This window comes from Pseudorca crassidens, chromosome 13, assembly GCF_039906515.1.
Source record: "Pseudorca crassidens isolate mPseCra1 chromosome 13, mPseCra1.hap1, whole genome shotgun sequence".
In the NCBI taxonomy this organism is placed as follows: Eukaryota; Metazoa; Chordata; class Mammalia; order Artiodactyla; family Delphinidae; genus Pseudorca; species Pseudorca crassidens.
In genome coordinates, this window is record NC_090308.1 from 73,721,277 (window position 1) to 73,738,225 (window position 16,949).

At 38.5% G+C, this 16,949-nt stretch overlaps 1 long non-coding RNA gene across 2 annotated transcripts in view; it reads right to left on the reverse strand.

Annotated features, from left to right (window-relative positions):
• LOC137204797 (uncharacterized) overlaps window positions 1-16,949 on the reverse strand; it is a 420,535-nt gene that overhangs the window by 401,042 nt on the left and 2,544 nt on the right. The window contains exon 1 of one of the 2 annotated variants that reach the window (XR_010933844.1): window positions 14,585-14,624. The exons of the other annotated variant lie outside the window; for it this stretch is intronic. This is a non-coding gene — a long non-coding RNA (uncharacterized lncRNA). Of the gene's footprint in view, window positions 1-14,584; window positions 14,625-16,949 lie in introns of those variants that run through there. 2 annotated transcript variants of the gene reach the window in all.

Consider the following 16,949-nt stretch of genomic DNA (forward strand, 5'->3'; position numbering starts at 1 on the left):
GATGTGGAAGCAACCTAAGTGTCCATCAATAGATGAATGGATAAAGAAGATGTGGTACACACACACACACACACACACACACACACACACATACACACTCACAATGGAATTATTATTCAGCCATGAAAAGAATGAAATTATGCCATTTGCAACAATGTGGAGGGACCTAGAGGGTACTATGCACAGTGAAATAAGTCAGATAGAGAAAGACAAATACTCTATGTTATCACTTATATGTGGACTGTAAAAAGTAAAACAAATCAAATGTATATAACAAAACTGAAATAGACTCACAGATATAGAGAATAAACTAGTGGTCACCAGTGGGAAGAGGGAAGGGGGAAGGGCATGATAGGGGTATGAGATTAAGAGATAGAAACTACTATGCACAGCATAAATAAGCAACAAATATATATTGCAGAGTATAGTGAAATAACTACTACAAAACATTGTTTTGTAATAAATTTAAATTGAGTATAATCTATAAAAATATTGAATCACTATGCTGTACACCTGAAAATAATATAATATTATAAATCAACTATACTTCAATAAAAAAGACCAGTGATGATACATCATATCCCCCTTTTTTTTTTAGAAAAACAAGGGGATATAAAAAAATCTAGATAGAAAATATACATGTCATGTACAAAAGCACAAAAATGAAACTGGCCTTATATTTCCCTCCAAAATATCAAAAACTAAAAGATGATGGTGAAAATCTATAGATTTGCCGGGGGGGGGGGATAAAAAGAAATAATCCATAAAATATTTACCATCTAAAATGTGGGAAAAGATATTCTGATATATACAAATTCAAATCAATAAATAAAGAAGAAAATTAATGTATTAGAAAACAGGGAGACTAAACTTGATACAGAAATCTAGGCTTTTGTTTTTTGGAAAGGTCAGAAAAGAAACAAAACTCTAGAACATGTAATAATTTAAAAGACAAAATACAAATATACACATGAGAAATGAAAAATGCCTTATAAACATAGAGAAACTACAAAAATTTGAGATGCCAAACATGGAAAACCTGAATGAAATGTGCAATTTTCTAGGAAATGACCAAAATTAACTCAAGAAGCAAAAATAGACTGATAACCATGAAAAACAATGAAATGGTTATCAAAATGTACCCCTGAAATCACCACTGGGACCAGACAGATACCTAAGTAAATTCAACAAAATCTTCAAGAAATAAATAATTTCCATGCTGCTTATACTTTTTCAGAATGCATAAAAATATTTCAACTTCCATGTCTTTATATAAAACCAGCATAATTCTGGTAGCAAAACTGGCATCAGTAGCTCAAAAAGAAACTATGGTCTCTGTGTTAGAAAGATAGGTATACAACCCTAAATAAATGATATAAAATCTATTTCAACATATTACTTTTAATTTTTAAAATAATTAACCAAAAATATATATGTTCATGGTAGAAAAAAATTTTTTAATAAATAAACTTATATTGGCCCACCTCATAAAAAAGGGGAGAATAAAAGAAAAAGAAGGAAAAAATGGCAAAATAGTTCAGACTTCCCAGTTAAGATGAGGACAATGAGGGAATCTGTCTACTCCAACACCTAATGAAAGGAACAAAAATACAGGACATAGATTTTAAAAAGAGATGGCCAAGCAAATAACTAAAAGATGCTTGGTTCAGGAAGTCCTTTCATCTTACCTGCATCTCTCAGAAGAGTTGGTAGGGAAAGCAGATGATTCAGCCAAGTCCTCAAAAATATTCCTAAAAATAGACAGGCTGGCGAGAAAGTCAAGGGAACACCTTTGCAAACATCCCCACAAAAGGAACTCATGGAGAAGAACATTGCCAGGGAATGCCATCTGCCCTCTCCCAGCTGGAGAGGAATAAAGAGAGGGCATGAAAGATCTCCAGCAATAAGTTGCAGAAATGAATACAAAAGAGCAGATAAATAAGAAAAAATAAAAACTGTTTGCAAGAACCAAAAGTTGAGAGATGGGGGCTTCCCTGGTGGCGCAGTGGTTGGGAGTCCCCCTGACGGTGCGGGGGACGCGGGTTCGTGCCCCGGTCCGGGAAGATCCCGCATGCCGCGGAGCAGCTGGACCCGTGAGCCATGGCCGCTGGGCCTGCGCGTCCGGAGCCTGTGCTTTGCAACGGGAGAGGCCACAACAGTGAGAGTCCCGCGTACCGAAAAAAAAAAAAGTTGAGAGATGAAGCAGAAGCTGAAACCCCTCTGGGCTCCCAGTTAACATTGTTATAACAGGGCTAAAACCCACAAGAAACGTTATTTTTTTTCCTATTCTGACTGGGGAGGAGGGGCAACCAGAAGACTGTTGGGAGAAACGTGTAAGTGAAACAAGGAAAACGAAAAACCTAAAGGAGATCTCTTTACTGGAAGCATCAGGGCATCACACACAAACCAGAAGGTTGAAGGGCTCAGGAAGAGAACACATCCCCAGTTAGATGGAGTGGATTGAGAAACAGGAAACTGACCCAAATCCAAGAAGAAAGAGCAGAGCCTGAGCTTTCCACCTTCCCCACTCTCATGACCTGAGGCTAGAGAAAATTGAGTGATAACATCCAGGCTCCAGACTATAGCTCAGAGAGAGAAAGACAAAGTGGAGATCTCTCGTGGAAAGAGTGTCCTGGAGAATTCACATAGACACACTTCCAGAGCAAACCGAAGGGCTATCACTGCCCTTGACAGGCACGAACAAGATTTTTTTAAATGGCATTCCAGTTATGCATAAACACAACAAAGATATAGGAAGGAAAAGTGACATGGCCTATAAGGAGAGACAGAAAAATCTCGGTTGGAAAGAAAGCATATTTTAAGAGCAGAAGAGCTTCCCTGAACTTGATTCATAGTGTGCAAGAATATAATAGGGATATGAAGAAACAAAGAAAGAAAGTACACAAAACAACAGGAGTCAATATAAAGGAAGCCTGCAGAGATCACTTGACAACAGCACCATTAGAACCGTTACACATCTCCCAATAAATTAGAAAAAGAAAGAAGAGTTAAAAGTCATATTAATGGGATGGAGGAAAGGCTTGAGATAATATTAATATCAAAAACAAGTTAGAAAGAAGTTGACAGAAGATGAAGCCAGTGTGATGGAAGGAAATTTTATGCCCTTGTAATTGTGATCCAAAAGAATGAAGCAGAAGAAATATTCAGAAATATCATAAAGAAAAATCCCTGAAAGGAAAGAGAAGCACAGATGAAAGGACAGACCTTCTCTACCAGAAAAAAGATACAGAAAGATCAACAGTGTAACATATCCTTGTGTTATTAAGATTCAAGAAGAAACAAATTCCTCCCCCACCCCCCACCCCCCCACCCGGCCCCAGCCATCCAGAGAGAAAAGGCAGGTCAACAAAAAGGAGGGAAATCTGGTTGGTTGCAGACTTCTCCATGGCAACATGCTAAGCCTATGACACCCTGAAGGAAAAGAAATTACAATATATCAAAATACGTTACAGCCAGACACATTGGTTTTAGACTATGGGCAACAGGCAGACATTCTGGAACATGAAAGAATTTAGGAAATATAATACATGAGATCTTCTTGAGGAAAAAATTATCAAATAAATGAAGCCCACCACGAAATGAATGGGGAAGTCATAGTAAACTAACTAGTTCAATACTCAGTGCTGTAAAGTAACAGAGCAATATACAAAAAAACAAAACAAAACAAATTCTAAGGCTGAAGTTGCAAACTCTAATGCCCTCAAGAATGGGGCAGGACATGTAAGTGACTGGGTTCAGTGATTGGGGAGCACACACACTATCAAAACAAGACAGTGACAGCCAACTTTGCCTTAAGAGAATAAGAAACAGTTAAAAGAATGTTATATTACCAGATCTTTGGTATGTTCAAGAAAAACCAGAAACCCCAAATTTGTCTTAATTCTCCCAACATTTGAGTTTCAGCAACAAAATCAATTTTATTAAATATTACTGAGGAAAACAGAACACATCTGTTAGTGTTAGTTTGTAAACTGGCCCCATACCTGGAGGGCAAGGAGAGACTGAGGAAAGAGGTAGACACTGGTAGGTGGCAGGTGTAATAAGCAAGGAAACTTACCTACTGAGGTTTGTCTTAAGCAGTTGCAAGATAAGTAGATTTCCACACCACCCACCAGAATCTTGAAAGTTTATATGCAGGCCTTAACTGGGGTCAATCACATATTCAGTCCAGATGATCTGGCCATGCGGCATGTGGGATCTTAGTTCCCCGACCAGGGATCAAAACTGTTCCCCCTACAGTGGAAGGGCAAAGTCTTAACCCCTGGACCGCCAGGGAAGTCCTGAATGATCTCAACACCTTACTCACTCAAAGCTACTTCCTTCAAAGGGCTGCTAGCACAGGGCTGCTAGGTGGAACGTACATTCCAAGGACTGGGAGGGGGTAAGGAGTCTCCAATTGCCTGGGTCCAACTCAAGGGTCCACCGGGGTCACATCCTCTCAGTGATCTCCTCCAACAATTAGCCAGACCGGCCACTAAGTAACCAGTCTATCAGCCATGGACAAGAAATAAAATAAGATCTAACAAGGTGTGCCCAGTCACTCTAATCTTGAGAAAGGCTGACAGCCTCTCCTGTGAAAGAAGTCATGAAATAGTAGTACTTACGGACCCTCCTTGAAAATTCTACTTGATGATAGAAAGTGGGCAGTAGATTAAATAGAGAAACTGGGTAAGACTGGTAATGAACTCTGAACCAATTTAAACATAAAACTGGTAACTGACTATAGGAATTATACTTACCGAGTAACAAACACAATGCAAATAATATAAAACTTGACAATGTAAAAGCAATACATATATATTATATATATATAAAACAGGTGAAGGAAAGGAAGGTGGGAAGTAGTATAGGAAATATAATGTATAATTTTTAGAAAGATAACCCAACATTCTAATGTATCCACATTTTTCTTACCTTTTAAGTGATTGTTTAGGAATTAAAGTATCTTTCAGTAAGTAATCTGTTATGGGCTGAATTGTGTTCCCTTGTCCCAATATTCCTGTGTTGAAGTAAGTGCTAACCCCCAGTACCTCAGAATGTGACAGTATTTGCAGACAGGGACTTTGAAGAGGTAGTTAAGTTTAAACCGTGTTGTTAGGATGGGCACTAGTCCAATATAACTGGTGTCCTTATAAGAGATTAGTCCACAGAAATGCAGATAGAGGAACAACCATGCGAGGACACGGTGAGAAGGTGGCCATCGGCAAGCCACGAAAAGAGGCCTTAGAAGAAACCAAACCTACTGACACCTTGATCTTGGACGTCTAGCCTCCCAAATTCTGAGAAAATAAATTTCTGTTGTATATAAGCCACCCAGTCTGTGGGATTCTGTTATGGCAGCCATAGCAGACTCATACTGACAATATTCTGATGTTGAGCAATCTATTTAGTTTCAATTTATTCTCTTTTCACAAAGCAAACGATAAAAAATATTTAAAATAGCATATAAAATATGAATGCAGTTTTTAAAGTATTTTTGTCCATATATTCTTCTATTTATATGCATTTCTATGCATGTAAGAGATATCTGGAATGATGTTCACTTATGCTAGCAATGGTTGCTTTTGTGTTGGGATATTGATTGTACTTCTTGTTCAATTGGTGTAAATCTATAGTGTCACTTTTTCTCAAAATAATAATAAGGCAAAAAATATAATCTCCATTCACCTGGAGAAGCCTCACTACTAAACTCCAGTATAGATCATTCAGGTATATACACACACACTCTTTTGGATACACATACACCCTTTTACACACAGATATACTCCCACAAAAACATACAAACTCAAACACACACACACACACACACAGACATAACTTTTTAATGGGCTCATTCCATACTTACTGCTTTTCACCAAATAACATAAACATATTAGGAAATACAGTTTTATAACTTCTTTATAATGTCTGCTTAGTCTCTTTTGGAGATATATGCTTTAATTTATTTAACCAATATCCTAGTTTTGAACATCTAGGTTGTTTATAGTTCTTTGCATTCCTATATACTTCTGCAATAAATATTCTTGTAGCTACAGCTCTGCCTACATTATTTTTTGGAGGAAGTTCAGGAGAATATTAAAAGAATAAAACACCAGAACCAAAAAGGATTTATTCAGAAATATAATTATGATTTAATATAAAGAAATATTTTAATCAAATTTATCATGTAAGTGGATTTAAAGAATATGATTAAATATGATTATTTTTATATAAACCCCCAAAACACTGGCTTAACTTTGATATCTAAACCCTTAGTAAACAAAAAATACACTTCCTTAAAAAATATCTATCTTAACTGAACAACTACTGTAATTAAGTCAAAATAAGTAATAACTACTAAATAAATACACAAAAATCAACAGTTTCTGTATATACCAGCAATGAATGTGTAAACAATTCAAGAGAAAAAAGATGTTCTTTACAATAGCAACAAAGTATGAAACACCCAGAAAAATTTTAATAAGAATGTGTAAAGCATATAGAGAGAAAATGGTAAAATTTTGCTTAGACATATAAAGATTACTTGAATAACGAAAAAACATATACCATGATCCCAAATAGCAAAACTCAATATAGTAAAAAAAAAAAAAAAAATTATCCCAAAGGAATGGACACAATGGGATTGTTTTGGAACTTGAATCACACAATCATTTTTGGAGCGTGTGGTAAAACAATGTATCTCTGGTAGCAATGTTCACAGGAGTAAACTTTTTGGAAGATAATTGTGAAAATTGTATCCAAACGCCTTTTAAAATGTCCATGCCTTTGCCCATCAATGACAGAGAAGTTTATATATATGTAGAAAGATTTATCCACAAAGACTAATATTATATAGGAAGCAAAAATAAGCATTTCACAGTTCAAAGAGCTCTGAGATCAGTCCTGGAGAAGGAGGTAAATACATATAGTTACTGAATATACATGACTGTGCGTATGTATATTCACACACTTAAGTGTTATAGACAAGACAGTGTAAGATAAGGTGACTGCAACTGTAAGACAGGTGCAAACAACATAACTATGAAGGTCTTCAAGACCACATCGTTGGGAGAAAAGGGTAGAAGCCAATGCAAGAAAAGCGAATTTACCATGAAGCCAATGAAACTTAAGCCTCGGGGTTCTTCACTTACACAAGACACTTCCCAGGCTCTGGGAAGGGGCTTAGCGGTGTGTTCACAGTCATATAATTTTTTGTAAATTGGAGCGGCCATGAGTATTTGTGGTTCAGCTAAGAAGAAATTAAGTTGGGGTCACATTTGTTGGGCTTAGTGGTATGTATTTCTGTGATCCGCAGTCACCTCTGTATACTGTTGTTACTACTCTCCTGCACAGCACAGGAACGGCTTCCAAAAATACTCCTCCCATCATTGTACCGACTCACTCTATCCCGACACAAAGGGCAGGCTTATAGAACATAAGCATGCCTACAATTCACAACCCAGGAAACATATGGATCATATAAGGAGAAACAAGACTTGAAATGTATAGATCCAGAAGCTCATCTGCAGAAAACTCTTCTGATCATCAGACCTGTAACATCGTACACAGAGGAAATGTGTATGCCTTAAATGGAAGTTCTTTCCTGACAGAAATACACTTGATGACGCAGAGCACACAATTATAAGCACACGGAACTTTCTTTTCTTTGATGACAACCAAGAGACATAGCATTTATTAGACCCTCTGTCTGTAGGACACAAACCTATAGCACAGCTATCGGCAGGAAGTACATCTGCATATGAAATGACCTGTTTTATGCATCCCAACTCTCAATGACAAAAAACAAATTTCATTCAGCCATATAAGAGAAAAGACTGAATTACCCTCTCCATAGAAAATGACATTAGAAAATTACTGTCATGTAAAGAAGCAATCGAATCTTAAAAAACTAAATGTACTCTTATCATACGATCCAGGAATCATGCTCCTTGGTATTTTCCCAAAAAAGCTGAAACCTTATATACATACAAAAACCTACACACAGATATTGATAGCAGCTTTATTCATAATTGCCAAATACTGGAAGCAACCAAGATGTCCTTCAGGAGGTGAATAGAAAAACAAAACTGTGATCCATCCAGACGATGGAATACTATTAGGCACTAAAAAGAAATGAGCCATCAAGACATGGAAGGACACGGAGCAACCTAAGACGCATATCACTAAGTGAAAGAAGCCAATCTGAGGCTGGATACTGTATGAATCCAAGGACATGATTTTCCGGAAAAGGCAAAACTATGGAGATAGTGAAATGATCAGTGGTTGCCAGGGGATGGGAGGGGAGAGATGGATAGGCAGAGAACAGAGAATTTTCAGGGCAGTGAAAAGAATCTGTATGACATTACAATTATGGATATATGTCCTTATACTTTTGTCCAAACCAATAAAATGTACTACACCGAGACTGAACCCTAAACTAAATTATGGACTCCGGGTGATTATAATGTGTCAATGAGGTTCACCCTTGGTAAAAAATGTAGAACACCACTGTGATGAGTGATGTTGATAATGGAGGAGGCTGTGCATGTACGGGGGGCAGAGGGTATAGGAAAAACCTCTGCGCCCTTCTCTCAATTTTGTTATAAACCTAAAACTGCTCTACAAACTTGTCTTTAAAAAAAAAAGGAATCAGAGATTATGGAGCCAAAAATAATAAAAGGGGAAAAAAGCATTGTAGAAATGTGTCAGGCAGTTTATCAATACAAATATTGTGCTATTTTTCTAAATTTATTATGCTTGTGGTGATTATTAGCTTTTTAAATTTTCTGATGCACTATGCTTTCTTTCCTCCTTCTAAAGAATTAGTCACTTTTGTACTTTATATTGTATTTGTAATTTTATATTATTTTTCTTAAAGAGGGCTCCAAAATTATAAGCAGTGAGGTCCAGAAAACCTGCATCTGTCATTGTTCAGGAGAGGTCATTTTAGGCAAAAAATGATTGTATTGGGGCTTCCCTGGTGGCGCAGTGGTTGAGAGTCCGCCTGCCGATGCAGGGGACACGGGTTCGTGCCCCGGTCCGGGAAGATCCCACATGCCGCGAAGCGGCTGGGCCCGAGAGCCATGGCCTCTGAGCCTGCGTGTCCGGAAAAACAATGAATAATACTATTGAGGACCATCAATTCACCAAGGTCTCTAAATAGCCTATAAAGTGCTTTAAAAGTAAAAAACTTCAGTAACCTAGGGTTACTTGAGACCCAGGTGTCAGCAGAGGCTTGCATCTGCATAGTCTAGAGAGGGACTGAATCCCAGGTTTGGCCTTTTCCCCCAAATACTTCATTGACTTCTCTTCTAGCCACCTACTCAGCATAGACAGATCACTATCCTATGAACTACCTTCCCTTACAGTGTTTGTGCAGGTTTTTCTTAAGCTCAGAACAACAGAGACATCAGGACACAACATAGCTTGTTTACTGGGTCCCATGCATAATATATGGGAAGATGTTCTTAATCCTGTCCTCATATCCCCTTTTCCCCAAAACACAGCAGAGCAACATGGCACCTGTCTTCCATATGCTACACCTGTGACTGCCTCTTTATCCCTGCTCCCCCAGTTTTACCAACCTTTAAGAAAAGCCTGGAATGTCTGGGTAGGCTCTCTGTCGTGGGAGATGTAGTCAGAGGAAATTAGAGGACATTCGAGCGAACAGAGCAAGCCATAGACATTTGCCAGTGCCCTACAGTCTGAAGAGAATATGAATGGATCCCTGGCTCTCAAGCTTTTTCCAGATCCTTAGACAGATCTAACTTTTTCCATAACTTAGACAGCTCTAACTCTAATTCCTGGTTTAGAAGCCAGTAAGCTCAACTTATGGTACCCATCCCCTAACTCTATCTCCTGAAATGACCATCCAAAGGGTAAATGATATGAGGACATCACTTTGAATCTTACATAAGATTACCCATAGACAGGAATTTTGTTTTCAATTGTATTTCTTACCGTTAGTCCTTTCAGCATTCAGGCAAGGATTTTGCCCAATTCATTAATTAAAGAGCAGGATTTAAACAAAGAAACACAGTTCATCAGCAATAGAATTATGAAAAGTCTCTCACTTGTAGTTTTCACTTGCTTTTGATCTTTTAATCCAGACAGACAATCAAAAACCAGGGGCAAGAAGAATGTGATAAAGGATTCAGTATGTTCAAGAACCCCAAGCCTGGTAACCGCCTCAGTGTATGCGATTATTTACATAAACATTGACAAATTAAAGAGATTTAAAATTTGAATAATAGAAATGGCCAATGATAAATAAACTTATCAAATTTAAAAAATAATTATAGCATCGTTGAAAGTTTTTGGCTTCAAAACATAACAGGAAATCATTCTAGAACTTTCTAACATAGATACTATTATAAAGCCAAACTAAATATCAGACATAAGAATGTTGCTTTGAATATTCACTGACACATGAAAGCTGGGGGCAATTACTTGAATGTTTTCCAGGATTAAAAAATCACCATTAGTGAGAATAAAGTATTTGTGTCTTTCTAAAATGTCAACACGTAATATTTCCTAAATTCTTCAAGATATTTCTAGCAAAATATTCTTAGGATTGTATTATACCAGGATATATACACCTGGTTATATACACCAGCTACTCTTTGGTGTATTTTTAAAACTATCTTCTATCATCTGATTGAAAGACATGTTATTATCTAAAAGGCATATGTGGACTTCTTAAATCATTGTATCTACAACTTCAAAGACTGTTAGTGAGGAAGTCATTCAATTTTATAGGTTCCAGGACATGAAGTTTCTAGCTGGTGTTGTCTAGTCTACCAGTCTACCTCCAAGATCACTGAAGCTCATTATCCAGTCCAGAGTGTAATAGGGAAGAACAAAACTGACTCTATATCATATCTGTTACTTTTGTATTCTATTGCTTTTGCTACAAGAATGTTGCCCATAGCCTGAAATATACAAGATAGCCCATCCTCAAGGCTCCGACGTTTAAAGGTATAACACTTTTCATTCATACAGAGATAAAAAGCTGCAGAACAGAGAATAATATTTGTCTTGTCACCGTGGCCTGACCTAGGTGGACAGCTGCCAAGAACAAAGGACTCCACACTAAGAAGTCTGCAACAAACAACGACGCCCCCTCCCCTTTTACTATAAAAGAAGCCTCAATTCAAACTCCAGTAAGATGGTTCTTTGGGACACTAGTCCACCATCTTCTAGGTCTGCTGGCTTTCTGAATAAACTTGCTATTCCATGCCCCAGCAACTGGTCTCTCAATTTATTGACCTGTTGTGCTGCAAAAACTGAGCTTGGACTCAGTAGCAAGGGTAGAGGATGATGAATGGCAGGATGCTTGGCTAGATGCCACACCAGGAAGCTAGCTCAGTTTTGAAGGTAACTCTACCCTTCAAACAAGGTTCACTAAATATTAATTGGGCCTCTAGTATGCCCCTGCTTGGAGCTGAAGGTAAAGATACATAAAGGGAATGTAGACGAGCAGCTAGTTGGACCTGGCTCTGCCCTTACAACCTGGGGCAGAGGGACAATTTGCTCAGCCCCTTAGGGTCCTGATTTACATTTCATAAAACACTGTTAATAATACCTAGCAGAGAATGTTGTTGTAACAGTGAAATAAATGAGATAAGCATTAGCAAGAGAAACCCTTACAAATGGTTTCATTTATTAAAAAATTTTGCTCAGCTCTGACCCTAATAAAAATCAGACTCAGCATTTCTTGTAGGGTGTCCCCAAAAATCCTCCAGAACAACACACTGAGTAAGACCCAGACAAAAACTGTCTTCAAAAGTTAAGGAGAGAAAGTGACCACAGAAAAATGGAGGGACAAATAAAAGGTGGTTGGGGAAGAGAGAGGGGAGAGAGACCGAACATTTTCTTTTGTTCTCTCCCATGTGATTTCAGGGCAGAATCCACTTCCAAATACAGAACATTATTATGATGCGAAAAATCTGGAAGGGGAATTTGTAGCCACCCTCCGAAGTCTATTCACACGCTGTGGTAAGAGGTATCTATCTCTGTGGAAATTACCGCAAATCTTTTTAATGTGCTCAGATTTCTCCTTGGAGTAAATGCTTATTAATACATAAAAACCTGTTGAAAGCTCGTGATTATCCCCAATACACTGCGTACACTTGGTAGACCATCCACAGCATATTTTAAATTCACGCTGGCTTTGCCCCAGCAACTCACCACAAATATGGCTAACCAACGAGTGTGTTCTCAAGAAGCCCAACATAAACACAAAGCAAAAGAAGCTAAAAGAAGCCTTACAAGATCAAAGAGAAACGATCTGAGAATCATCCATCATTTTGTTTCATCTGGGCCACTACGCTCTTCCCTTATTTGGATAATAAGAGTTGTCACTATCTGCCCTAGTTCCCTCTAATGCCACAGCACAGATGGCAAAGATTACTGCAAAGACCGAAACGGAGAGGCCACCTATGGGGACGCAGAAAGCCCTGAAGTGGTTCTTTTGCCTTTGAATCTCCTGAGACTGCATGGAAGTGTGTGTGCATGCTAATGACTATTGCAGTAAGAGGGTTTCCAAGGCTCTTCTCAGACTTTCTAAGTCTATAATTCACAAAAGGATTAAAACCTGCAACTTCTTATGGATCCTGAAGTTTTATCTCCTTTTTTTGTTCTTGATTACCATGACCAACTTAATGACGCTTTTTAATTTTGTTTTACTATTTGTGCTGTAAGCCTATTGTATTTTCACAACTAGACTTTTAGAAATGTAAAACAAGAACAAAAATATCATATAATTCAAAATCACGCAGAAAGTATTTCTTGCCTACAACAGAAATCAATGTAATCTTCCCTAGAAAACCTTGAGAAGCTATGAGTTTGTAGCTGTTCATGTGCCTTATTCATAGCACCAACGGCCCTCAGACTTACTAAAGGAGCAAAAGTTTACTTGAGTGACAGCACAGATTTGTAATAACAAAATAGCATCCAGAATTGTGGTATTATTTCTAACCAAATTTGATTGGAAATCAGAGGACAGACCTGAAGCGATACCTCCACTTTGCTTGGGGTGAATCTTAGATCTGGAAAGTTAGAAAGTATCTAAGTAGACATTACAATTTTCATCTTTAGTAAACTGAGGCCCCTACAATTTAAATGAATTTTCCCCCAATTACATTATCTGTTAGTGACAAAATTATTACTATAATTCAATTTCCTTTCTTCTAGCTCAGTATTTATAATTTAAAATATTAAAACAAAATACTGTCAAATATAGTACATCATTTATTAATGCAAAGACTAATAATGTTAAATTCACTTCTAATCAAGTTTGCCAAAAATCTATCTTTTGAAATTATACTTGTAAGTACATACTCTACTCCAAACCACCCAACTTAGAAAACGTCATAGCTGAACACCCATCTTAAGTTTTTCTAAACCAGGAAATTTAAGCCTACCAGCTACTGATTCTATTCTTGTGACCTACTGCATGGATTTTCTTTGGCAGCCCAATAAAAACCTCACATGTTGAAATAATTTATTTCTGAACCTAATATCCCCCCACAAATTCTTCCATTTGATTAACTTTTTTTTCTCTTTATCATCTCATAGACAGTCTAACAGAACAGGAAAATGGCTCATTTATCCAATTACGAGAATAAATCAAATGAGGGAATCTGAGAAGGAAGGGTGGTGGGAGGGAGAGAGAAATGGAAAATGAACTTTCATAAATTTCTTGGATACTATACACGAAGTAATTTAAAGATAGCTTCTTGGGGATTTTCCTTATAATCTAGTTACAATCTATTTAAGAATCTGTTAGGTTTCAAAAAGCTGTTTCTCAATCTATTTGCTTGAACTTTCAAAGTAACCTTCAACAAGCAGCCCCTGATGCCACTGGGTGTTGGGTCCTCACAGAGGTGAGTTTTTTTGGCTGGGCTCTGTAGGGTTTTTCATACCTGTAAAGTTTGCAGCTGAAACATTTGTAAGAGAGAAGCTTTTTTACTGAGTGCAAACAATGGACAGAGTATAGAGGCTGTTGGAGTTGAAATTAAGGGAAGTTTAAACCAGGAGCAGATATAGGCATTGGCTGCCCTCTGTCATTGACTTTTTTTTTTTTTTTTTTTGCGGTACACGGGCCTCTCACGTTGCAGAGCGCAGGCTCCGGACGCGCAGGCTCAGCGGCCATGACTCACGGGCGCCGTGTCCCCTGCATCGGCAGGCGGACTCTCAACCACTGCGCCACCAGGGAAGCCCTGTCGTTGACTTTTAGAAGCACTTTTCCACCACTGGAGAAGCTGGGAATGCCTTGCACAGGAGTTGCTGGTTTGTCTTATCTTCATTGTAGCCACTCCAGGAAAAGAAGAGAAAGGAAATCTTCTGCAAACTCTGTCCCCTGTTTCTCTATCTCTCAACACCACCAATACCTGGGTAAGGACGGACTAGCCACAGAGGCATTGCTGAGACCCAAATCAGAACATCCTATCTCTCCCAGAGCACCAACAGAGGACCCGGGTACTTAGCACCAAATGACTCAGTATTGAATAGAATCGACTGACAGTTCTGAAAAGGGAGGAGGTAAGTTAGAAATATTTGATGACGTTAATAGGAAACTCACAGAAGGAGAAGCCGAGTCGCACGATGCCCTGGCAGACGCATGTGCCTACTGGGGCATTTTCCACTTAGCTTTGCCTTTCAGTACCTTGGGTGCCAGGCAACCATTCTTTTTTTTTTGTGATCACCACTGGTAGGAGGTCTGTTTCACTGTTTACATTCCTATCACCCACAAGCTTGCCAGTACACTTTTGGGAGAAACCAAGACCACGAATTTTCGACCTCTCCGACCCAGGGTATATCTATGGAGATCTTTAAAATCCATGTTTACACACATAGTCTGCGTAGGACATCACCTAAGCAACCATCGTGTAATCTTATCCTGGAAGAGGACAGATGATGACTATTTACTCTGCCTCATGCCACTTGCATTTTTGAAAATCCAAATAGAAAGCACTTTCAAAAACAGCCCTGAACCTGAGTAGGTGGTCTAGTGGTGCCGATGACTTACTCAAGTGCTGTGCAAATTTGAGACCTTAAAGTATTTTCAGACATTTCCTCTACATAAGAGAACTTTAAACTTTATAAAGTCAGCAGCAATTATTTTATATCATTCATCTGTCCAACTACACGCATAAGAAATGTTAAGCCGAAACAGGGTTTAATGTCCCTGTCGAATCTAAAAACCCAGGGGCTATTCCATAGAGCACATTCAAAGGGCAAAACCAGGAGAACGTACTACATGGGAGGCCTGTTCAGACCTCCAAGTCCTGGGTGATACTGACAAGGCTTATAAATTTGGAGGGGAAACCCAGAATGTTCCCTGAACGCTAGGAATATTCCCTGAAAGATCTCTTTGGAAATCACTGAAAATGATACGTGTACAAACTATGATCTAATATCAAGGCTTAATCAACCAAAGAAAGAAGAAATTCTGCCAGAGTAAGCAAACAAACATGGTTTGAAATCCAGACAAGCCCGTCTGAGAAGCAAATAAAGAAAACAGACCGAAGTTCAGGTCCCGTCTCCCTGTCCAACCTCCACTTTTGACTTATACATTGAGAGCTCTTCGTAAAAGACTAAGGACCGGCAAAACAGATGAAATGGCCCCAAGAAGGCTGGGAGGACCTGTCAGCAAGGGGTCTTTGGTACCAGCCATGGACAATTTGGAGTCCTACCAGTTCTGACCAAAGCTCAGACTATGAACTGTTTCAGCGCCTTGCTGCCATTTCTTGAGGAACAAATCCAATTGTGCTGCACAGCGCTTTGCCAGGTGAGCCGCAGCCCTATGTTAAGATCACATCTGCAGCACTTAAGGTGTCAAGTATTCCCGGAGTTTTTATGAAGTATTCCGAATAGCCCAGAAATCACATTCGGTTGCCACAGTCTCTGGTCGCACCGGGCTCTTTCTAAGCTACAACAAATGAAAAGGCCCAAGGGCACTTCCAACTTCTCTGAAGAAAGTTCTGAAGGGTAAAGAGAAAGTAACCCAGTCCACTGCTGATGCTTCAGCTAAGGAGTTTCAAGGTGAGAATGAAAGTGTCTACATGGAAAATATTAGTAGTTCCAGTAGTAAGTTTATTTGGAATGATTTCAAAGCAAACAATTCACTGATAAAATAATTACAGGCATCATTATCTTCTTTTCCCATGAAGGGATGCTGAAGCCATGAAAACATGGGCAAACGCCCTTTTCTTGAGGACCTGGTCATCCATGCTTCTTACCTGGAGGTGAACAGCCCCTAGCACATCACAAGCTGTGCCATGGGAGCCCCAAGAAGAAGATACTTGGGGAAGAACCTCAAGTGCCTGTGGACCGTTTTAAAAGAGATCTCCTCACCTTTCAGTTCCACTCCAAAAATTCATAGTGTTATATATGACTAAGAAGTTTCAAATATGCGAACATCCACTGTCAGAAAAGCTATCATATCTGCTGCCCTTTGCTCCATATCACTCTTAAGCCCCTTATTCTGCTTTATATTCCCACAGCGCTTTTTATCACTTAATGTATAGATGACTTTTATATCTATTTGTTGTCACAGCAAAGACTTTCACATTATTCAACGTGAATAAAACGTGTCTAGGACCTAGATTATGTAAGGTACATATCAGTTACTCGATCTACTGCCTTGGAATAAACGAATACAATAAATTTATATTCTCACTCTTATATCATAAGAAGACAAAGAAAAAAATTAAAACCTGAGGCTCAGAGAGGTGAAGTAAGCTACTTAAGGACACACAGTGCTGTGGCAGAACCATATGGTTTTCCCCAATTGCGACAACTTTAGCTACTGGTAGAAAAACCTATTAATGCCCTATTCTGGGAGAACACATAGTTTAAATATCTAATATTCACTACATATTTTATATCCATTGAGCATTTCCTAGTTCATATAATTTGTGCTGTAAAAGAGGGATGATTTGCAG